The 24,625-nt window shown below is 43.5% G+C and overlaps 1 protein-coding gene across 9 annotated transcripts in view; it reads left to right on the top strand.

Moving 5' to 3' along the window:
- The window catches only part of DLGAP2 (DLG associated protein 2), a 726,244-nt gene that overhangs the window by 403,268 nt on the left and 298,351 nt on the right, over positions 1-24,625 (top strand). The gene's annotated exons all lie outside the window — the stretch shown is intronic.

Raw genomic sequence — 24,625 nt, 5'->3', positions numbered from 1 at the left:
ATCTCCTTGCCCTTCCCCACACCTTTCGTGGAACGTGGTCAGCGTGCTATGTACCCTACAAAAGTCGTGAAACATGAAATTCTCGTACGTGTTGGCGGCTGCAAACCGTGCTGTGTGTCCGTCTCCGTGTTTCCGCGAGCGGCCGGCCGTGTTCTGCGGGCATGTGCTCGGCGGCGGGCGGGCGGGCAGAGCGCAGTCCCCGGGTCAGCGGAGCCCGGCGCGCGCGAGGGGCGAGGGGCGGAGGTAGGCACGTGCGTCCCCGGGCGTCCAGGCTCGGGGGCGTCGGTCCGTGTCCGCGGACGCCCAGGGCGGCGGGCTGGCTCCGGAGCGGACGAGCCCCCGGCGGGCCTGCAGCCCGGCGAGGCGGGACCCAGGTCCAGGCTGAGGCCCCAGCCCTGCGCTCACACCAGGGCCGGCCCGACTCGGACAAGCCCGGGGCTGCTTCCATCTGCTCTGGTCTAAGGTCCACGTCCCGAAAGCCGTCAGCCCAGCAGAGGGGGAACTGTCCGGGGAAGCGGGGGACGCGTTTGTTCTTGTTCTGGGGCAGATGGACTTGTGAACGTTTAGTCAGAGTCTAGCTTGACTCCATGTGAGAATGACCCCAGCCGTCCAGCCGGAGCCCCGAAGGTCGGGGTGGGGGGTGGGGTGTCTCGGGCTGCGGCTGGGTAGCTGGGGGGCCGTGGCTGGACCCCCTGCGGGTCCCCTTCCCCCCCCACAGCACAATCTGATTCTCTGCAGCCATTTCAGGGTTTCAGACATGCAAGTGGGTGGCTGCAACTCAGAGAGCAGGAAAGGCTTGATGGCACAGCCTCAGCTGTGCTTTATTTTCTGAAAAGCACGATCATATGAATATTCATACATTTTTAAATCATTTAAGTAATTAGTCTAAGTGAGGGCTGGCTGGGTGCAGTGAGCGGAATCTGAAATCAGCTTTTTTGTTCAGTAATTTCTCCGGCAGCTTCAATCAGTTCCCTCGTAAGCCCCCTGCCCAGGGAGGATCAGAGCTGGAGGCTGGCGACAGGATGTACAGCTTAGATCCAGGCGGCCCACGCTCATCACACCCAGAAGGTTAAGGCATCAACTGACTGAGCTCCTCTTTCTTGTCAGAAGGCTGTGAACAGCGTTTCACTGCTAAACCAGTGAAGTGGGAAACACCTATTTGCATTTTAATGATTGGTTCTCTGGGAGAGAGCTGGTTCTTTGGATCCAGATTGAATAATTAACATTGTCTCAGATGATAATATCTGTGAAGCTAGTGAGACTAGGAACCAAGTTTACGGGAGGCTGGAGACCTCAGAATTCTGAGATTGTGGATCCCTGCACTGCTGTGGCCTGTTTTCCAGAGAACATAAAAGTTTAATTGTATATAAAACGTAGATCACAATTTCTGTATTGCTTACACTTTCTACATTGCAAGGTTTCTGAAATTTGGATGACTATGTTTTTATGAGAATGTTTAATGGGATTTATTGTTATTTACTGGTATCTTTCTTTCTACTCAGAATATACGGACCACTCAACTCTGAATGCTTGCAAGAGAGGGGACGTGAAAAGTGGGGGGGGGTCATTTAGTGACTCAGATTCATCTAGGCATTTGCAAGGGAACAGTGACCACAGTGGTTCCCTGGGATGGGGACCCATTCCAAAACAAAACCAAAAAAAGCTTAAAATTTACTCAGAGCCATCTCATTTGTTAAAATAATTTTCTATAATAATTTAACAGTAAGACTGTCTCCATTTGTATCATTTCCCTAGTGGTTCCTGTTATCGTTTAGACCTTGGAAGTAACTGGATGTTATATAGCAAGAAGGTCACCTTCTCAGATCTTCGTGACATTGAAAGTATCTCTGAAGGTTTTGTATGCTATAATCCATCACTTTAATATAGGAAGATAATTTAAGGGTATATGATCCTTTCCAAACTTTACTGACAGATACGTGATACCCCTTGCTTTTTAACAAGACCACAAGGAAAATTATGGACATTTGGTGGGACCACAGATGTCCGTTCATGCATTTGTCTATTTGTTTACACTTTTGTGGTTCAACCTGCCCTCCTACCTAATAGATTTTCTGATGTGGGAAGACAGATCCTGATGCCTGGGCGGGATTGAGGAGAACTTATTTGAAATCTACTATAATGTAATAACAATGTCTTACATTTATGTTATTTAACCCAATTAAAACTAAGAAATAAAATAGGCTATTATGATATAAATTTGGCATGAAGGAATGTGCTACAAAAATGTTAGGATGGATTTTAGAATGGAAGATTTTTCAGTGATAGAGGCCTTAAGATTATAACTTCAAAGCAGTGGACCATTTGTGGTAGCATAAATGTACATTGGATCATTGGGGAAATCTTATTTGTAGAAATACCAGTCCAAAAACAAATGTAAGGTTAAGAAAAGAAAATCTCGAAAAGTTTAAAGTGAGGGATTTTCTTTCTGAATCTGAATTTTTTTTTTTACTTTGATCATGTTGTTTTTAAATTGCATACTGTTCTTGGAATTTTGGACAGACATACAGACTCTTGTATTTTACTACAGATAGAATGAGTCCCAAATACCTCTTCTTTCTTCATAACCCATCAGTTGAGAAAAGGAGAACTTCCCCCGCTATTTATAGTGTTATGTTCTTGATTTTTTTTTAATACAAATAATCAAGATTTTCCCTGCAAGTGACTCTAAACAGTGGAAATTTCCACACTATTTTTTGTACCTTAATTGAGAATGTGTCATCCTGAGATTTTAAGGCCCCTCAACAATTAGGGAAAATAATAGGGTTGCTTTTAGAAAACTGGGCATCAAAGGGTTTAGAGACAAGCATTTCCATCCCTCCTCCTAGCTCTCACCCCCGTCCATGGAAACGGGGGCATTAATTCTCAAATACAGCTCGTGCCTCTCTTGTTTTAAGATCATACCTTTTTAATTGTATGCTTTGGATAAACATCATTTTTTCTGATTGCTCTTCTTGGATGGTTAGTGGAAGATAACCACCACTTATTAAGTTCTCCCCATGTGCCAGGCGCTCTAGAAAAAAAAATTAGTGTTGCTTAGGAACTAAAGAATTCAACTAATTTTTGAGAGAGAACAGAACTCTGCTCCAGCCAATCTGTCTTCTAGGACCTTAAAATGGTTTGTGTTATAGCGGAAATCAGAAGATATTGCCTAGGGTAAGACAGAAAATACTGTTCCTCATAAAAGTTTATGATGGGGGACATCAGAAAGCATGGAAGACTGTCCCGGCCCTACTACACACATAAAATCGCTGCATGATTTTATCAACATTTGCTTTCAGCACATAGTTGAACTTGAATGAAAGAAAGAGAGGGAATCGCTTAGGTGCCAAGAATTAGGAAAGGATTTTAAACCTGAGGGTAGGCATGAGTCAAGGGACATTGGCCCCTGAGAAGTGAACCCAGAAGGGCGCGGGGGTGGGCAGAGCGCTGACGCTCAGGCAGATGAGGGACACTGGCTGCACCAGTGGTGCGAGGCTGGCGGGGAAGCTGGAACTGAGCCCTGGGAATGAAACCCGGAATCTCAGCGAGTTTCCCCATGTGTGAGAGAAGGACTGGAAAACACTGACCCATGAAAGTATAAAGGAAGCTTATCACATTACCAGGATCATGGGTAGAATATGGTTACCAGGGTACACACACTCCAGGCACGGACGTGAAATCTGAATTTCTACCACCTGTGTCTGAAGGACCATGTGGTGAAATTAATGTGAATGTTGTTCCAGAAGCAGAAGCATTTAGGATTCTGTCCAAACCTGATGGCTGCGGCAGAATCTAAATCACAAATTATCTCCAGGATCTTTGACAAAACAGGGCTCCAGGGGCTACTCCTCCACTTAAAAAATAACCCCCACTTTAGATAAACATACAGTAAAACATAACCCCTGTAAAGAAACTTTGGGGGTGAGAAAACATGATGGAAGGATGAGAATCAACAGACTTGCAGAGACGTTGGGTAGGCTTAAAATTACTAAAGAGATTTTCAAAAGGAAAAGAAACCATAATAAAACAACTATCTGGCATGAAAACAAAGACGGATTAAAAAACTGTGTACCTAGAAATAAGAAATGTCATTTAAATTCGCTACTGTGTCCGTGTGTTATAAGTGGATTTGACAGAGCTGAAAAGAGAATGAGCAAACTAGAAAAACAATATGAGGATATTACCTAGAGTTTTGCATAAGCATATAAAAGATACTATGGAGAGAAAGGAGACATTGCTCAAAGGAGGAAAGGCTGAGATTTTTCCAGAACTGAAGCAATGGGCTGTGCCCCTTGATCTACAGACCACCAATACTGAAGCCAATAAATAAAGCACATTCATATCTTACAAAGTGAAACTTCAGAGTATGAGAAACAGGGCTTCCCTGGTGGCTCAGTGGTTGGGGATCCGCCTGCCAATGCAGGGGACATGGGTTCAAGCCCTGGTCCAGGAAGATCCCACATGCCACGGGGCAACTAAGCCCGTGCACCACAACTACTGAGCCTTCGCTCTAGAGCCCGCAAGCCACAACTACTGAGCCTGTGAGCCACAACTACTGAAGCCCACGTGCCTAGAGCCCGTGCTCCGCAACAGGAGAAGCCACCACAATGAGAAGCCCTCGCACCTCAATGAAGAGCAGCCCCCACTCGCCACAACTAGAGAAAGCCCGCGCGCAGCAACGAAGACCCAATGCAGCCAAAAAAATAAATAAAAATAAACAAATTTAAAAAAAAAGAATATGAGAGACAAACAAATGATCTTAAATATAGCCAAAGAGAATATACAAGCTACAGTGACGACAGAGGCTTACTGTCATCAAAATTGATGTTAGATGGCATTGGCGTTAGAGTCATGTCTAAAGATTACTGAGAAAATTGAAGGGAGTAAGGAAGATGCCACATGTGCAACAGAAATCTCATTAGAAGGGGAAAGAGGGAGAGAGAGAAGGGAAAAGGCTCAGATAACACAAAATACGAGAGAAGTGACTCAAGTATTTTTTCAGATAAATAAAATCATTATTTAATGATAAAAGGATACTGCTCTAAGAAGCCAAAACAATCATTACTTTAGAATAGACTGAAAATATGCAAAAAAAAAAAAAAAACGACAGAAAAGAAAAATAGGATTACAATGAGAAACTGACAAATTCAAAATTCTGATGGGAGACTCGCTAATCTCAGTACGCACTCAGAATCTTGCAGGAGGAAGCTGGTTCCCCAGGGAGAGAGATGAGCTCCTAGGTGTTTCCTTTCCCCCCCCCCCCGGCATCCCTGCTGGGAACCCTGTCTACTGACGGCTGAAGGGAGTTCTTGCCAAGGCTAAGGTTTAGTTCTCTGCTCAACCTCAGTCCTTTTATACTGTGGCTCTGTGGCCACAGCAAGTTCTTGCCCAAACAATCTGAGCTTTTATTGGAAATATTTGCAGAAATCCAGAACCCACTTGGCTTCAGGACGAAAAGAGATTCCTCTGGACCACATTGTCTCGGTGGAGCATCTCTGCCTTCCCTTCCCAGGGCCCCCAAAGCTCAGCGAGCCCACCTTCCAGCCCCTCGAGTCTTTATAGCCTGAGGCAGATAAATATCTATTCCTGAATTATAGGTCAGACGGTATCATTTCCTTCCTCAAATGGTGTCAATGTTCCCTGTCATCTATAGGATGAACTCCACATTCAAAATCTGCCATAAACTTGCCCCATCTTGCCTTTCCCACCTCATGTAGCCACGAGTAACTCATGCACCCTCTGGATTCTGGTTGCCACATCCTAACGGAGGGCTCCAAGAGTGCACTTGGACACTGAAGGATTTGTGATGGACAGAGGTTGGAGGAGGGCTGGTGGGGACCGTGTGTGTGTGTGTGTGTGTGTGATGAGCAGAGAGAGGGGGATCAAGGGACACGCAAGGTGTGGTTGGCATTTGTTATCTCAGCAGAGGTTAGTTTTGCATGTACAGGGGGGAGAGGAGACTTGCAATGTATTTGTATTAAACATAGAAAAGTCTAGAAAAGCCTTCAAGGACCAGCTCGAGCTCCATCTCCGTGATGCAGGGTTCTGGGTCCTCTCCGTCATCCATGGGCACTCACCCTCTGGGATCTTCCATGCCTCGTTGTGTTTCCTGGTAGCCTTCCTCCCATTCTTTTTTCTCCAGGGATACCTGTTGGAGCACAGTCTGTACCAGACTTGGAGCTGAGTGCTGATTTGTAGGCACTCTGAGCACAGGAGCTGTGTCACTTCATCTTTACATCCCAAAGTGCCCAGTTGCGTATTTCTGAACCAAATGCATAAAGCTAATCATTAGTATATCTGGTCTTATTGCCAACAAAGGCAGTTATGTAAGCTTCGCTCAGAGGTGAAGCTACAGCTATTAAATATGGTAAAATAGAGTGAAAAGGGGATGAATTGCACATACCATCTGGTGTCTGAGACTCTGTCACAATTATGCATTTATGCCGAATGACATAAAATGCACAAAGAACCCTAATTTGCAAATTTCTAATTTTTTTTAGATTATCCAATATCTGAGATTCAGGCATTCAGCTGGCACTGAAACAATTTTACCTCATTAATTTGCTCAAGGAATAAATAAATATTCTATGTTTCTGGTCACCAGATAATTTAAATATCAGGTTTCAGGTTTCCAACGTGTAGGTAAAGTACTGTCTATTTTCTTGCCGCTAAACTTATGCCTATTTGTTGCATTCTGAAGCATATTTGGGAGGTGAAAGCACACACAGAATATATGCAGTGGAATGTTGAGAAGCGCCAAATTACTATTTCTAGTAATTCATAATAAACTCCTTTATAATATTGGAAAAAATGGATAAAGAGAGAAATTTAGCATAAAGACAGGCTCTGATATTTGTTTTCCATGTTAGAATGTCGCCACCTTGAAAGCAAGAACTTTGTTTTAAATTTTGAATATCATTCATGTCACCTCAGGGTCCGTGCCTAAAATACCCAAAATTTAGGCTGTCTTTTGATTGATGTAAATCAGTATCCGTGAGAGAATTCTTTCCATCTTCTTAAGCTCTGGGAACACAAAGAAGTGGAGTGCTTCTATTTCCTGAGAATGAAATGTCCATGCAGAGGTTAAATGATCTCCTCTTACTACCTCTTTTCCTGTAATTTTCTGACCCTGAGTTTTATGCTGTACTCTGGCAAACGTTATGAGAATCCTTTTGGGAGTTTCATTCTGACGTGGCGAGTACCAAGACACTTTCAAAGACAAAGAAGCGTTTCTGTGCCTTGGACCTTCGGGCAGAGTTGGCTTCATGGCACAGTGGCCGTCCCGGTGCCACCAGCCCTGTAAATCCACTTTCTCCCGTGGATCCACAGGGCAGCAGCAAGGCCCTGACTATCAGTGAGACAAGTCTTAGAGGTAGACAGAGGCAAGGGAAAGGCCTGATTGAGCAGCAGGGCTCCTGATTTGGATGTAATCAAAGACTTCTGGACAACTGCCCATGCTCCCACTCCTCTGTCTGCCCTTCTCTCTCCTGACTGTGTTTGCGACTTCATTCCTGCCTTTCTCCTGAATTTTCTTCATTTTCCTGCCTGCATTTCACAAGCATTCAGTGAGTCCCAAGACTCTGTACTGGGTGCCAGGAAGAAAAGCTGGAGGGTGTTCCAGCCCGGATAGAGTTCTTTGAGCTCTGAGAATGTGCTGGAAAGACCGTCCATCATGGGGCCAGAGCGTCTGTCATCAGCGTTTCACAGAGGAGATGATGTGAAGCCTTTGGTTTGACCTTTCTCCAATACTTGCCCAGGGTTTGTGTTTACAGGTTTGGCTGGGTTTAAGGTATTGCTTGTCTTTTAAGTGACTGACAGAGATGAGAAAGCCTTCTTGCTGAATCCCTTGTTGTTATTAATGATATGTATTCATAATTTTGCTTTTCTCTCTGATTGTTACATCTCATTACCAGTGTTATGAATAACAAATTATTGAGATTTTTACAGCGTCTTATCACTGTAGAATAACCTTGGAGGTAAACTTCCCAACATAGAATTACTGTGTCCTCCCCCAACCGATCTTGTGATCAGATGACGCAGAACTCAGGGTATGGACTTACAGGTTGGCAAAATGCTTGCAAGGGACACCGTGTTTTAAAAATAGGACAATTGCTGTGGTGTCATGGGCAGATCAGTGATCTTGGAACCAAAAACGCAAACTAGATGTATGACTCATTTTCTAAAAATGTTGAGCTAGCCGTGGTTCTGTCTTCATGGGATTCTTGAGGGGCTCTTGTGAGATGACGTGTAGGGAAGGGATCGTTAGAGCTCATGTTTTCCTGGCTGGGGAGAGTTCTCAGGAAAGGCCTTACTCAGCAAACCTGCTGCAGATGATGGGCTTTTTTCCATTTCTCTTTATTTTTCCTATAGTTTCCCGTTAGAAATGCCCCCTCACATCACCGTAGACGCCCCATCTTCCCTTCAGCTCAGCTCACTCTTGACTATAATACAGAGCTTCCCCGCCTCCACCCTCCATGGACCATGGGTGGTTTTGTTTCCTGAAGATTGTGTGGGCCTCATCTCAGCAAAATGGGAAATGACGTGCAGGTGCAGGGGCGGAGGGCTGTGTTAAAAGGAGTAGAATTAGGGACATGGGAGCTACTGAACTATATATACGGAGTGAGTGGAGTCAGGAGAGTTCAGACCTGCTGGGACACGGGAGCTACTGAACTATATATGCGGAGTGAGTGGAATCAGGAGAGTTCAGACTTGCTGGAACATGTTTCTCTGAGACTAAAAATGGAAAGAAAAGCAGGATATACAACATGGGCAAGGGTGAGCCCTTCGACAGATGTGATTATTGATCATCACAACTTCATTAACTAATAGGATAAAAAATCACTGGCTTTGCCCTTAAATATAGTTTTTGAAATACATGCCTTTTTTGACTCCTGCCTTGTATCCAAGGTTATCGACTTTCCTGGGGAGAAATACAGGCTCTGAGTCCAGTGGAAGGAGAGTTGGGCCAGGAATCAGGAGCCAGCGTCCCAGCTTCTCTCCGTGGATGGAAGCGTGAGCTTTCTTGAGAAGCTTCCCTGTGGACCTGATGTTCTCAGCCTAAGACTTCCTAAGTTGTGTGTCTACACACACATGCACGTCTACAGAGTAAAGTCTTGGCTTCAACTGTCTCCATTTTATATTCTAGATACTCTGCATGGGCATCAATTGTTTCCATGACATTTCGCGTCATTGGCCTTTGATTTAGTGAAACTCTGTGTCTTGCTATTAGACGTGTGGTGATGAAGGCAGATGGGAACTAATTGTTCAAAACTGTGCTGAGGGCTGACCCACTTCCTGTTATTCAAGTTCATGATTCCTCCACCTCTTCATGAAATTGATGGCAATTTTGGCAGATTAACTATTACCAGACTAATTAATAAATTGTGAATTAAACAAACTAATGATAATGTACAGAATAAAAATGTGTGGGGCTTCCCTGGTGGCGCAGTGGTTGAGAATCTGCCTGCCAATGCAGGGGACACGGGTTCGAGCCCTGGTCTGGGAAGATCCCACATGCCGCGGAGCAACTAGGCCCGTGAGCCACAATTACTGAGCCTGTGCGTCTGGAGCCTGTGCTCTACAACAAGAGAGGCCACAATAGTGAGAGGCCCGCGCACCGCGATGAAGAGTGGCCCCCACTTGCCGCAACAAGAGAAAGCCCTCGCACAGAAACGAAGACCCAATGCAGCCATAAATAAATAAATAAATAAATAAAAAAAAAAATTAAAAAAAAAAAAAAAAAAAAAAAAAAAAAAAAAAAAAAAAAAATGTGTGAAAAGGGGGAAAAAGAATATAAATTAGGAGTACAAGATTAGAACTAAACAGGTTTTGGAACAAATCCAGCTTTCTCCCTTTAAGTAGACCTTGAACAAATTGTGCAACTTCACTGAGGCTGAAGTCTTCATCTGCGAAATGGGTAATATGGTATCCACATTACAAGGCACTTTTAAGATTATAGTGGCTAGCATAGTGCCTGGTACCTAGTAGGGACTCAGTGACGTGTGTGTTTTGTTTTGCTGTTTACTTCTTTGCTCAGTTGTTGATTATTCTGTGTTTTTATTCAATGTATATTTGTCAGCTGTGATTCCAGGTGTTGGGGAAATACAGGATGAGGAGATAGTTGTGCATCTAAAGAAAATCTGAGAAAGTGACAGTTGTAATAAATAGCTACAAATAAACCAGTAGTTGTAACGATGATGATGATGATGATGAATCCATTGTTTCACAGAAAGTTGTTCCCAGTTATAGTAAAATATGGCTCGTAAGGTGAAGAGGTAGTTCAGGGTAAGCAGAGAATGGAAGATGCAGAGAGGGAATCTTTTTATTTATTTATTTATTTTACATTTTAGGGCTTTTCTAAGAGGTAGCTATAGAAACCCTTCACCTCCATCTGGTAGAACCACTTCCCTTCCTCGACAGAAGAGAGACCCCATCAGATGGATGCATCGCTGCCCTGGTGGTGCCAGTGTTAGCACCTGTATCAGCACCTGGGTTAACACCTGGCACAGACCAGAAGGGCAGTAGATGCTGTTGACTCAATTGGGGTCACTCACTGTTGAGTCACCAACAGATTCAACAGGGAACTGCGCCAGAAGAATTCCCCACATTTGTCCTCCTGACACTTTTAAAGACTAGAGAGAAAAGCAGAGAATCTACGTATAAGTGGACCTTCCATCAGTCCTTCCAGACCTCACCATCCTTGGCATTTGGTCTGGGAGGGGCATCGGGTGGGAGAGGTGTAGGATGTGGTTGGATCTTTCTCAAAAATGCTCAGTGACCCTGAGTAAAGTGGAATTTCCATTTGGGTCTTTCTGGGAATGATTAGCTGGGGAGTCTTAGGAATACACCTGAGAGCAGTCCATAGAGACGTAGACTGGATCGACACTGAGGAGGGGACCTCAGCTTTGATACAGACTCCACATTACAGTTTGATGGGATTATATGTGTACGTTGACCTGATATGACTCTTTTAACAGGCCTGCTTATTATTGGTTTTTGTTTTTGTTTTTTTAATAATTCTTTATTTATTTTATTTATTTTATTTTTGGCTGTGTTGGGTCTTTGTTTCTGTGCGAGGGCTTTCTCCAGTTGCGGCAAGCGGGGGCCACTCTTCATCGCGGTGCGCGGGCCTCTCACTATCGCGGCCTCTCTTGTTGCGGAGCACAGGCTCCAGACACGCAGGCTCAGTAGTTGTGGCTCACGGGCCTAGTTGCTCCGCGGCATGTGGGATCTTCCCAGACCAAGGCTCGAACCCGTGTCGCCTGCATTGGCAGGCAGACTCTCAACCACTGCGCCATCAGGGAAGCCCGTTATTATTGGTTTTGAATAATGAAATTAGAGTGATTTCAATATTCTCCGCTTTCTCAAATTCTGAAATAGTTACTTAGGTATTGTGAAGCAAAAATAAGAAAGTTACATAATTAGATTTAAGAAGTAATTAGAATATCATCATTTTAGGTGAGACATGAGATAAATCGAGTTTGAATTGATATCTCTACAATCAACACTCGTTTTGGGTTTGGGGTTAGAGCCACTCATGTGAGTCAGTATATGGAGATGGTCTATGCTGTGTGAGGGCATTGAGCCAGGGGACAAATGTCATCTAGTGGAAAGAAAGGCACGTACATCATATAAATGCCGTAACATTTGTAACTTTCTGTTATGATCGTACCAAAGAAACAGCAAATAATTTCAGCTGTGAGAGGAATAACCAATTGTCCGACGCTGGACGTGGGAACAGCATCTGAAACAAATGGTGAGCTGGACCCTAAAAGAGGACAAAGACTTAGGAACCATGGTGTTGGGTTTGAAGGGGCTATAGGACTCAGATCACGGGCAGCTTTCCGTATCAAGCTGCAGATTTTTCGTATAGCTCTTCAAGGGGGCCCATGAGCCGTAGGTCTGTGAATACCCTACAACTGTGTGCAGAACTTTTGAGACTGTCTATATATACTTCGGGGCAAAAGGACATAGAATTTTCATCAATTTCTCATAGAGGTTTATGACCATGAAAAGGTGAAAAGAGCTGTGAGTGTGGGGAGCCTGGAAGGGAAGATTCCCAGTCTGTTCATATTTCAATGCTCTGTGTGTCCATCTCCACCTTGGATCTCTGACGAAACCCACTTGACCCCTGGGAACTGACTTTGGTCCTGCTGGCTCCTGAATTCCTTCTCGGGGCCAACCCTTACGACAAGAGAGAGTAAGTAATACGTCCAAATAGCTGCTGTGAGCGAGTTTTGTTTGTCTGGATAGATGTGGTTGGGTCACGTTGGAGACAGGCCTTCACCTGGACCACAGATACTTACCCCCCACCCTGGGTACCGAGTCGCTGGGCATGGGATGGCTGGGGAGCTCCTGCCTTGAGCAGGGCAGGAGACACCCAGCTGCTGAGTACTCATTTGGGGAACATAGGCACCTCCGTCCCCCAGAGCTTCTAATGAAGAGCGAGATCCAGGATGCTGACCTGTGGTCCTCTTGCCCATCTGACCTTGTAGCTGAATCACAGCTGGTATCACTTCACTGAGTTTACACTCCAGAGGGATGATCAGGAGATAAGGCCCCTTGGTTCCTGGATGCACGTGTGCACGGTGGGGCAGGAACATGTAATTGTGTTAGTTTATGTGTTCTGCTGCAGCTCTGTGATGTGCAAAGATGGCTCTATCTTTTCCAGAAGGCTTCCTAGCTTTCTACAGATCCTTGGAGTTTACTGCATTAAAAACATTGGTTTGAATTTGAATTTAATCCAAATTCTCAAGCCAGTATGAATGCTTTAACTCAGAAGCTGTTTTTAATGAACTGGGATATATACTGCATGTTAAATTAAGATAAACTTGTTGTAGAATTCCCAGTGAGGTAAATGGGATTCTGTTCAAAGAGTGAAGCTAGAATGACATTGATGTATAATTCCAAATGGGGAACTTTAAATGAATTTTCCGGAGTTTAGTACCTTTGTATATAGCTGAGAATTGCTCAGACTGTGGGCAACTGGCTATATACTTATTAATATTCCTTCTGATTTTGAAATCAGTTCAAAACCTGAGTCATTCAGTAACCATTTTTCATATATGAAAGTCTTGTCAATTTAAATAATAGCTTTGTGATAAAATCATTTATAATGCTGTGATATCTCAGCCTAATAGCACTACGTTTATCACTTCTTAATTTGCATTTGTCAGATTTTTTACGTGGAAAATGCATTTTTAGATTATACTTTAATGTGTCTAAGAGATAAGATTATTTAAAATAGTAACTGTTCTCTCTCCAAATGTCAGTGTACTGGAATGAACACACACATATACACAAATGTGAACATAAAGACAGGTCACATGTATAGAAACATAAAACATAAAATGAGTGTCTTTGGATTCATTTTCTGAGGTAGTTTTTAAATTTTTGTTGTTGTTGTTGCTTTAGTAGTGGTCCAGCTCAATTAGACCTAAGAATTACATACCTAACGCTCAGGCTAATAACAAGAGGAGAAAAGAAATTCCCTTTGCTCTTAATTTATTGACTTAACAATGCTCCATATTTCTTTAATTTCTTCATTAGGGAACTTTTATTAAATACTCTTCACGGATCCTCCCCAAAACAGCAGTACTAACTGTAGCAGCCATACTACGCGCTCCCTACAGGCTGCCTCGTGTTCAGCATCTTACATCTATCAGACTTGCTTCTCTCTGTTTATTCCTTAGTCACCATCAGAAATAGAGCAGTGAGGTTCCCAGCCCAGTCGCATATGATCCGTGAGAGCCTGGGTCTGAATTTAGGGCCATCTGACTACAGCACCAGGGTCTAGCATCTTCCTGAATGACACAGAAGCATCTCCGTTGTTATATACATATAATTTGATCATAATATTAAGGATGGGTAAAAATGTCTGTGAAGGTCATATGGTCCCCATCCCTGGGTTGCAGTTAGGTAAACGCAGGCTCAGAAAGGCAGAGCACTAACCCTTGCTTATGGAGCAATAGAACCAAACATGCTGTCTAGCCTCTGGCAGAGAATTTGGAATAAAAAACGCAAAACACGGTGACAGGTTTGTGCCCTGCATGCCGAGGGAAAGTTCCATAAGTCATGTTTCCTGAAGCGCAGTGGACCACAGCGCCGAAGCAAGATGGTGATGGCTTCACTGTCTCATCAGAAGTTGAATTCCATGTGTCGCTTCTGGGCTTCATCCCCCTGTGACCTCGGTTACGTTCCCTTCTCAGATCTTTATGTAGACACGGCAACACAAAGGTGATGCAAATGCTCTGCTTATGAGTTTATAAGGAAAGGCTCGAAGTAAATATCTGCCATGCTAGGGCCTCTGGAACTTTGTCCCCAGTCCAAAAAGAGAAGAACACATATAAAATAAATTCCATATAAAATAATGATTTGGGGAGACAATAATAATTAGGACTAAAATAAAGTATGCTTTTCATAAAAAAAATCAGTATTACCCTCCTCGAAGTGTTCATTAATTTAGGTTTTCCGTATGTAAATGCTGTTTTTTATTTTTCTAATCATTTTATGTTGTCCTTATTGTGAAAGAGAACCACCACAAAATAGAAGGAAAATGAAAACAGAAGTCATCCATCCTCCCAGGCCGTGTCTGAGCCCATGGCACTTGCTTCGGGGGGCGTCCTGGGCGGAGGGGTGCTGAGTACCCCCTCCTGTCCTGTGACCCTTCACCTTGCTGTGCTGTGTGTTATTGACATGGCTTATCCTTTATTTTGCCCTGAAAGTATGTTCCTTGCTGGAACGCTAGGTGCAGTGTAAAGTGCTGGTCTGAGTAGGAGCCCAAGGTTGTGTCTGACTTTCCATCACCTTCCAAAGGAGCCCTCCCTCACTCCCCCCTCCCTCTTAGCAAGTCTGTTCTGGACTAAAACAAACCACTAATACTTAATTTTATGGCCCAGTTTTGTTGGTTTACTTTAACTGTACTGTTGATGACAAACATAAACTAGATTACATTGTTTAATTGATGTATTTTCTATCAGTGAAAATTATTTGTGTGTCTTGGAAGGAGAAAGGAGACGTTATAATTCTCTCATGAAAATGAATATAATTAAGTGTTCATTTTATGGCTTTTCACTTCGTACCAGGGTTTTTGAGGACGTCCTAAACATGGAATAGATGTATTTGTTTATTGACTCTAAACCACACGTCTTTCCTTATGATATGCATTTCATTTGCTGTGAGTTGTGATGCTATTCCACGGCATTAGATATGCTTTTAAGTATCCCTTTTAGTGGTTGCATATTGCATTGTATTGGTCCACTGTGATTTATTGGATTAATCCCCTTTTTTTTCTCTTTTTTCTTTCTTTTTTTTTTTTTACAAACACTATTTTTTTATTTTATTTTTTAAATTAATTAATTAATTTATTTATTTAGGGCTGTGTTGGGTCTTTGTTTCTGTGGGAGGGCTTTCTCTAGTTGCAGCAAGCAGGGGCCACTCTTCATCGCGGTGCGCGGGCCTTTCACCATCGCGGCCTCTCTTGTTGCGGAGCACAGGCTCCAGATGCTCAGGTTCAGTAGTTGTGGCTCATGGGCCCAGTTGCTCCACGGCATGTGGGATCTTCCCAGACCAGGGCTCGAACCCGTGTCCCCTGCATTGGCAGGCAGACTCTCAACCACTGCGCCACCAGGGAAACCCTATTGGATTAATCCCCTTTTAATGGAAATTTAAACTGTTTCTAATCTTTTTACTAATATAAATTATACCTTCATGAATATATTCATAGCTTTATCTGTATGCTCATTCATGATTATTTCCTGAGGGTAAATTCTAGAAATCCTAGAAATACAATTGTTAATTCAAAGTGTGGTTACCTTATTAATGAATATTTGGAACACAGGAGTGATCTGTCACATATGCTTCCTTCCCATCCTGAAGCTAAGGGCATGTCTGCGCGAGTGCAGATGTTCCACCAAACGTTCAGAAGCTCTATTATTTACTATTGTTATTAATTCACAGATACCTAGGCAACCTGTTTTTAACAGGCTCCATAGCCAGCACTAGGGGTGCAGCAAGAATCAGAGCAGGGAGATGCAGGGAGACGTACATATATCAAGAGGTATATAAAGTAAGAAGTATATGCTGTGATAGACGTATAGTGTCCAAAAGGGAATGGCCCGTTTTGCCAGGAGGCAAGTGGATTATAAAAAATGATCATAATAGGGGTGAGTCTTGAACTTGGTGGAGAAAGGTGTCCAAGTGTGAGCCAGGGAGGTAGGCGGGGTGGGGACCTCCAGGTGGGGCGCAGCTGTGGCAGAGCTCAGGGATGGGGACCGCCCAAGCTTACTCACCAGGTCACATTACATCAGCGGCTACAGCCTGTTTGCTCCCAACCTTGATTCTCCTCAAATTCACGTGCAGTGTCCTCCGTCTCCCCAGTCTGCTGGGACAAATACTGGGCAAGGAAAGTTAAATAGACGTGTCCATGAACTGGAAGACTTGTGATGGAAAACGTCTCTTGAATCTCAGTTAATTTAACGCAGTTCTGGGCTGGGTGTCGGGAGGGAGGTTGTACAGATAGGAATCATCAAACTGCTTTCGGTTCAAACCAGTGACTGTGCTTAATTGGCCTGAGTCAGCAATAAGTTTTTAATGGTCTCTTCCAATTCCAGCGTTCAGGAGACACGGTCTTTCCGTTTTCCATTGACTCCGGTAAACACCACGTTAGATCAGATACCGGAGCCCCGCTCAGGCAGCGCACATGTGGAGGGAGAAAGGCTGTGTGGTTCTCTCTCTGCCGCCAAAGACCCGGCTAACCCCAGACAAGCCACGAGTCCCCGGGGTCCTCAGTTTATTTACACGGAAAAGGGAAAGGAAAACCTCTGTACCTTGTGAGATCTCTTCCAGTTCCAACATCCGATGCTGATGAGGCGTGGCCCTTGGCTCCAGGGAGCCTAAGCTGATACTTCACTCTCCGTGTCGTTTGCTTAATCTTGAACGTGGTCAGTACTCGATTATTTTTCTTATTGTTGGCTGAGGGGATAAATACCAGGAAGAATAAATGAATTCCAGTACAATTAAATCCTTATGCTAACTTAAAAAAAAATTTATTTGCTCACTGGTGCTGTCAATAACTTGATGGATTTTTAAAGTTCAGGTTTTAATAAAAATGATATAGTTCTTTAAAAAATCTTATTTTAATATTTTAAAACTAACAGTTATTTCATGTATGCTGCACAATAAAATGTAAATTTATTATAAAAAAGATATATTTCTTTAGTCAAGCCGCAGGTGTATTGAAGTAAAGAGATCCCTGTGTATCTGATTGTATTCAGGTTAAAAATGCCGTATCTGTACCCTCTACCTAATCAGTGGTGATACCATCCTATCTTTATATTTTATGCGTATTTGGTTATAACGTTTGATAAATGAACTGTGTGATGAAGAGCCCTTTGACAATGAGAAGCTTAAAGCCATACAAGTGCTTCACTGTTCATTTGATTAAAATATGAGCCCTGCTCAGTCTTCTCAGAGAAGAAGACATTAGAAGATATTTATGCAGAAGTGTCCTTCACGTTGATAAACCCGTGACTATTATACAGAAGTGGTTTCTTCCATTTCAGACTGGGAGAAAGAATATGTAGAAAAATAACAATAATTGGGAGGAAATGAACCTTATTCACCCCAGGGAATAGATTTTAACTGCATAAATTTGCAAAATAAGAACAAAACAAGCAACAAAAGCAAAAATAGACAAGTGGGACTACATCAAACTAAAAAGCTTCTGCACAGCAGATGAAACCATGAACAAAATGAAAAGGCAACCTACTGAATGAGAGAAAATGTTTGCAAGCCATGTATCTGATAAGAGGTTAATATCCAAATTATAAGGAACTCATATAACTCAATAGCAAAAAAAATCTGAATAAAAATGGGCATAGGAGCTGAATAGACATTTTTTTCAAAGAAGACATATAGGTGGCCAATGGGTACATGCAAAGATGCTCAACATCACTAATCATCAGGGAAGGATGTGGCGAAAAGCGAACCCTTGTTCACTGTTTGTGGGAATGTGCAGCTACTATGGAAAACAGCATGGAGGTTCCTCAAAAAAATTAAAAGTAGAACTACCATATGATCCAGAAATTCCACTCCTGGGTATTTATCCAAGGAAAATTAAATCACTATCTCAAAGAGATATTTGCATTCCCATGTTCATTGCAGCATTATTCACAATAGCCAAGATGTGGAGACAATCTACGTGTCCATCGGTGGAAGAATGAATAAAGAAAACGTGAGATGCGTGCACACACACACACACACACACACACACACACAAAGTAGTGCTAATTATATGAGGGGATGGAGGTGTTACCTAAGCTTACTGTAGTAATCACCTCACAGTATATATGTGTATCAAATGGTCCTGTTATACATCTTAAACTTACACAATGTTAAAGGTCAATTATATCTCAATAAAGCTAAGAAAAACAAAAAACAGTATTTTTCTGACTGATACTTGTGTGAAATTGCAGGTGAGAGGTGTCACTCATGTGGTTTGACAGTCATACTGTGGTAATTTTAAACTAGAATTTCCCAATCTCAAAAGTCCTTTGTAAAAACGACTTTAAAGTCTTGATTATTTTGACATTAGAGTTTGTCAACTCACTGATTTTACTCTCCAGAATGTTCTCCAACTCAAGTCCAGTTCAATAAAATTGTACGGACCTGCTGTGGATGGGCCTGTTTTGAGCTTTGGCCCCTGTGAACACGTGGACATGTACACATGATGCCTGTCCTAACTGAATTTATCAACAAGTAGGAAAGTTAGACATGTCCAAACCTACGATTCAAGACAGAAATAAGAGTCCTAATCAACATACAAAGAGTGTGCTTTGGAGGGAAATTGGAATTCTAGGCATATGAGTTTTTTTATTGCCACATAACAATTACCATAAACTTGGAGGCCGAAAATAATACACGTTTATTGTGTCACAGTTTCTGTGCATCAGGGGTCCTGGCTTAGCTGGGTCTCTGGCAAGACTTCAGTCAAGGTGTGTCCAGGGCTGACTTCTCACCTGTCAGGGGGTCCCGGCAGTGCCTGCTCCCAGGCTTACCGAGCTTGCTGGTAGGATTCTCCCCTGAGGCTGTAGGATTCACGGCAGCTTCAAAGCCACGATGGAGCCAGGGAACCCAGGATGGAGTCTTCCATCCTGGTGGGACTCACCCGCAAGGGTGGCATCCCTCGCCTTGGCCACCCTCTGTTGGTGAGGTCCAAGGCACAAGTCCTGCCCTCAAGCGAGGGGAGGCGTGAACACCCCGAAGTGAGGGTCCCTGGGGCCACGTGGCGTCTGCCCACTGCCCCAGGGTGAAGAAGCAACATGAAGAAACTTCTCCACGTTGAGAGCCCAGAATTGCGTATCTTTGAAGGCTGCTCACTTAGGGGTCTGGTGGTCCTTGAGTTCTCTCCCTGTGACCTGTCTTCTCTCTGACTTTCCTGGGATACTTGGCCTCGGAGGTTACCTCTCATTCAGCCGTTTCTAGCGGGTGGTTTAGCTATCCTTGGGGCTTCCTCTCCAGGGGCCAGGTTTATTGATCAGATCTCAGGCCAGTAGCTAAGGATTTCAAGCAGCCGTGTACTCTACTTACAATCTGTCTACACCCCATCCCTTCCACCTCTTGCCTTGAGATGAATATTCAACTGAGGAAAACCAAGAAGTCTACCTGAGTCACAATATGTATTTGTTTATATCCATTTAGTTCACAGACAGGCATTGATTTTCCTTGTGTCAGAAAGACAGACCCCTCTCTAGGTATTTAGACAGAAAGGGATTTAATGGGAGGAATTAAGAACAGGTAATGGCGTGGGCTTAGAAAAAGAGGCAGGATTATGGACAAAAGATGAAAAGAAGGTTCATGGGAGAAGTGACATGTGATGGGTATTTTTTGTTTGGTGGGGACGGGGAGGGGCCACGTGGGCTAAGCTGTGAGTCATGGGCGTGGAGGGCGGAGGGGGCGGGGCGAGTGGGCCACGAGGCTGGAAGGGAGCTCACGTCAAGCTCTGTGCCCCGACGTGTTTGCAGATGTCACCTGTCATGCAGAGGTTCTTAACTGGGGCCCGTGAGGACATCGCCCACCCCTGACGTGACAGTCAGAAGTTTTGTGTGCCGTCTTCTGGGGAACAAGTCCACTGCTAAAAGCAGAAGCTGTAAGGGGAACTTGGGTTTGGAGTCGCTGGGCGTGGGCTGGGAATCTCAGAGACAGCTCTGCGACCTTGGCCAAGAAATGACCTTGTAAGTTTTTTCTGTAAAATTAAGATCATAACAGTTTCCAGCTCAGAGAGTGTTGTCAGATTTAAATGAGATCATGTGTGTCAAGTTTTTATCATAATGCCCGCCACGTAGTGATAAGTTAATTTTAAAAATATGCATAAACATCCTGGGTTTTTTAGTTAGTCTGTGTCCTATAAATGGCTCAGCAGTGCTGACGTAGCGACCTCAGATGGCACATGCCTGCCAAGGCTTAGGTTTGCGTTTTGAGTCAAGGGCCTCTGCGCCCAAGTTTGGGGCCAAGGAGGTTTGCAGGTGAGCTTTTCCCGTCATCGTGACCTTGATGTTTCCCTGCCCTTTAGACACCCCAAATGGCTTAGGGGCTTAAGGCCCGTTCCTGCGCCTCTCCTCCCCCTCCCCCTGGGTGCAGGCTGTCACGCATCCGACCCCAGGCAGCCCGCGGGACCAAGGTCACTGCAGGGCCGAGCCAGCCTCCAGAACAGAAGCACGTTCTAGGCTTGACCAGTGCTGGGCCCGGCATTGTTTTCACCGGGAGCTTTCATTTAGCACGTGGACGGAGGACAGCACCAGGTGTTCATCCTGAGATCCAGCCCCCGGGGTCCGTCGATCTGACTGGCTAAGGCGGGGCCCCTCCTGCGGCCGCTCCCCCAAGAGTCTGGCTGAGGGAGATGGTAGCACAGGCGTAAGGGAGACTCGGTGTCCATCACCTTGTCTCTGATCCGCCCCGGGAGGAACTTCAGCTCCACAGCACGAGCGTCTGTGATGGCGCTCTTCACTGTGAATTAGTGGACGCAGGGGGCTTGGAGCGTGAGAGCGTGACCTTGCTGCAAACCTGCTGGCCATGCTCGTGACCCCGTGTGGCCCTCCAGTGTCCCAGCCTGTTCCTTTTGTTAAGGAAGAAGCAAGATCCTTTGGGTATAACATATTTGTTTTAATTTATTGAATGCAAGCTATCTTAAAATAAAATATAGTATAGCTGATTCACTTTGTCATGAAGCAGAAACTAACACACCATTGTAAAGCAATTATACTCCAATAAAGATGTTAAAAAAATAAATAAATAAAATATAGATATATCTCCCTTTGCTCCACTGAGAAGATGAATTACTTCAGTGGCTGCAAAAGACAGTTTATTTCAGCCCTGATGCTTGGTTCTGCTTTGTTATAATTTCTAGTTTTCTGTTTGTCGTTTTTTTTAAACTCCAGAAAATGGCAGTGATGATACCGGGAAGACTTTTATTGAATATTCAATTTTCTTTTAGTAAGAATTCTCTTTGCCACCTAACAGGCATCTTGAAAATGTTCATACACTGTGGACTTCTAATTCTGAGACTCTATCTCTGGAAATAAGTAAACACTCAGAAAAAGCTTTAATATTAGCATATGTATTGCAATCTTATTAGTAAAAGCAAACAGTTGGAAACCACTGAAGTGTGATAGTAAGGGGTGGCTCTTACACCACGTAGCATCCGTGCACTGAAATCATATATATCTTTCCAAGGTGATGCTTTAGAACATTTATAAAAATATGGGAAATGCCATAGTGTACGTTTTTAAAGTAGCATCACTAAATAATCCATAGATGAAGTATAATGATGTAAAAAGTGATCAAAAATTTCAACATGGAACTCTAGCTTCTTGTGTTTTCTCCTTCCTTCTTTTTTCGTATATCCCAAATTTTCTAAAATAAGTTTGTGGGTTATTTTTTTTAACGATTTTTTTGATGCGGACCATTTTTAAAATCTTTATTGAATCTGTTACAATAGTGCTTCTGTTTTATGTTTTGGTTTTTTGGCCGCAAGGCATGTGGAATCTTAGCTTTATGACCAGGGATCGAACCGGTACCCCTGCATTGGGAGGCGAAGTCTTAACCACTGGACTGCCAGCGAAGCCCCAGTTTGTGGCTTATCAGTGGGAAAACTTGTTTAAAAATTACTATCACCCAGTCCCTAGACCAGCAGGGAAGTCATACTATACGCATTCTGAATTACAGGACTTATTCATTCGAGTAGCTAAGTGCCCTGATTTCTAGAACAAATGCTAGTGGCCACATAAGCAGTTCTCCGGGGGCTTGTATTTTCAGTAGAGATTTTCTAAATTGCTTCAAAGAGACCCATTAAAATGATCCTGTCACATCATTGAGGCCCCACATGAGAAGAAGATGCACGAGAATGCAGGCTTACCCATCTCGGTACCGTTTCCAACATCAAGTCAAAGAAATAAGGATGCGCTCCAAGAAAAAATGATGGTCCGGATACAAACGGAGACCTGCCAGCTTGCCCCCTTCAGGGTCAGCCCGTTTCTCTCTATTCCTTTAATTGCTCTTCTGTTCGCCCCCAAACTTTGTTCCCTACTCTTCTGTGTTCTTGACCTTCCAGGCTTCTACTCATCTCTTCTTGCCTTCCCCTCTCTCTGCACCAAATTCCCAGGGCTCAGTGACCTGAAAGTTGCCTTATTTACTTTGCTTTCGGTGTTCTGCCAAAATTTAGCAGAGTTATGTAGAGTACAAACTCTACCAGATAAGGCAGTTTCCACATAAAATTTGATGATGAGAACTTACATTTGCGTCACAGATTTCATTGATCACCTTCTTAACAGTTTCCATGGTGGAATAAGCATATAAGCAGATGAAAAAACTATTTTTAGTTAAAACATCTTCATATCTACCATATGAATGGTTGGTCCCAGTATTCATTGTTGGAAAAACGGTTGATACATTTCTTTTTTAAAAAATGCCTTGTGATTCATTTTTCTCAGTAAGCTCAGTCACATTTCAAAAAAGACACTTAACAAGTGAATGTAATGTTGTGCATTTAGATTAGCTTTAGAAGATATTTTGAAAAGATGTTTATAAATAGAAGTTGCCCAAGAGATGATAGAAGACGTGCTTCGGCTTTGCATAAATATTTGGTGTCGTGGTATTGTAGGATAATTACAGGCTACCGTCCAGCTACACAGACAATGAGATACATCTTTTTGAGGAAAGAATTCCGCTGATTCATATAAAAAGTACGGCTTTTTTAAGCCAAGAAAAATAGCTTGTAAACAGGGAAATTTTTATGACATGTGAGACACCATAAATACGCCTTAAATATTTCCATTTTTGACTTGTCCACTCACATTTTTCTTTTAGATCAACAAATACAATATGCAGAAATCCAAGTGAAAAGAGGTTTCGGGAAGGGTCTCCGGGGCCAACAGGAGCCGCATCAGTTCTCTGCCATCTGAGAGCTGGGCTCTTAGCCTTAGTTTTCTCGGTGTATAAAATGAAGGAAACAGCATATATTCAGAACCTGGAGCTGTGATTAGAACAATGCAGGGGCTCGAATGAGTATCGGCTCTGTGGTTTCCACACCCACACCCCCTTCTGCCTTTCCGGTGATGAAGTCCTCGTGTGTTTCAGCCTCTCATCCTGCTCACGACGGGCCACATGCAGCTCCTTCAGTCCCAGGAGAATCCCACCGTGTTTCAGGGGCGTGAACGGGAGAGACCGGAATTTTAACGCATATCGATCCTCAAAGTGTGTCCTCCGTGCACTGTACTGGACCCCTCCCCACATGTCTGTGAATTCACCCCATCTTCACGGCAGAATTAGAGCACTTTGGACAATGTGGGGAAAGTGCCTTGATTTGCACAAATGTATTCGAGAAGAAAGCCAGTCTCCAGGGTGATGAGAAGGGTAAACACTCTAGATTGGGGGCTTATCTATAAATTAACCCACAGCAAGTTATGCTAGACTGTTACCAGCCTCAGTAAGTTACTTGTAGAAAGAAAAGAGCCAGGTGCGTAATGTGCAGGCATCTCCCATCCCTGGGTGTGTTTGGCTGTGTCTGGGTTCAGTGTATGCACAGGTGTGTGTGCGCCTGTGACTGTTAATTTAGGAAGAAGAAAATACTGCAAAGGTGTTCACTGTGCCTTAGCTCGCAAGTGAATTTGGATGCTTGTTGGCTTCCTTTGCAGAAAATCATGTAAGATTTCTAGCCTGAAGCTCGGGACTTAGAAAATTACGGTCATCTATGTATTGGAGTTGCTGAATGTAAGAAAATCTCTGAGAACAAAATCCCTTTGGATCCCTTTCTCTCCTTGACTATGATATTCAGAGCTGCTCTGGCTTCTCTCTGATACAAGAAATGCAAATGCACTTCCTGGGTGGGGGAGCCTGAAACGAGATGCTGGACCACTCCCAGCCTGAAGGAAACTCATTTCTGGGTTTAAGTGTGTTTATGACTTAGGAACTACCGTGAGGAGCCGAGTTTGTTGGGAAGCATTTAGAGCCTGGATCAGGTAAGCAGAGCAGTAAGTTTGTTATAGAATTGCCAATAAATGGAAGCATCTACTTTTTTTAAAATGAATTGGAGGAAGTAAAAATCAGTATATTATGACATGTAGAAGTCACA

Source organism: Balaenoptera ricei, chromosome 21 (genome assembly GCF_028023285.1).
Source record: "Balaenoptera ricei isolate mBalRic1 chromosome 21, mBalRic1.hap2, whole genome shotgun sequence".
NCBI lineage: Eukaryota > Metazoa > Chordata > Mammalia > Artiodactyla > Balaenopteridae > Balaenoptera > Balaenoptera ricei.
This window is presented reverse-complemented; position numbering and strand designations above follow the sequence as displayed.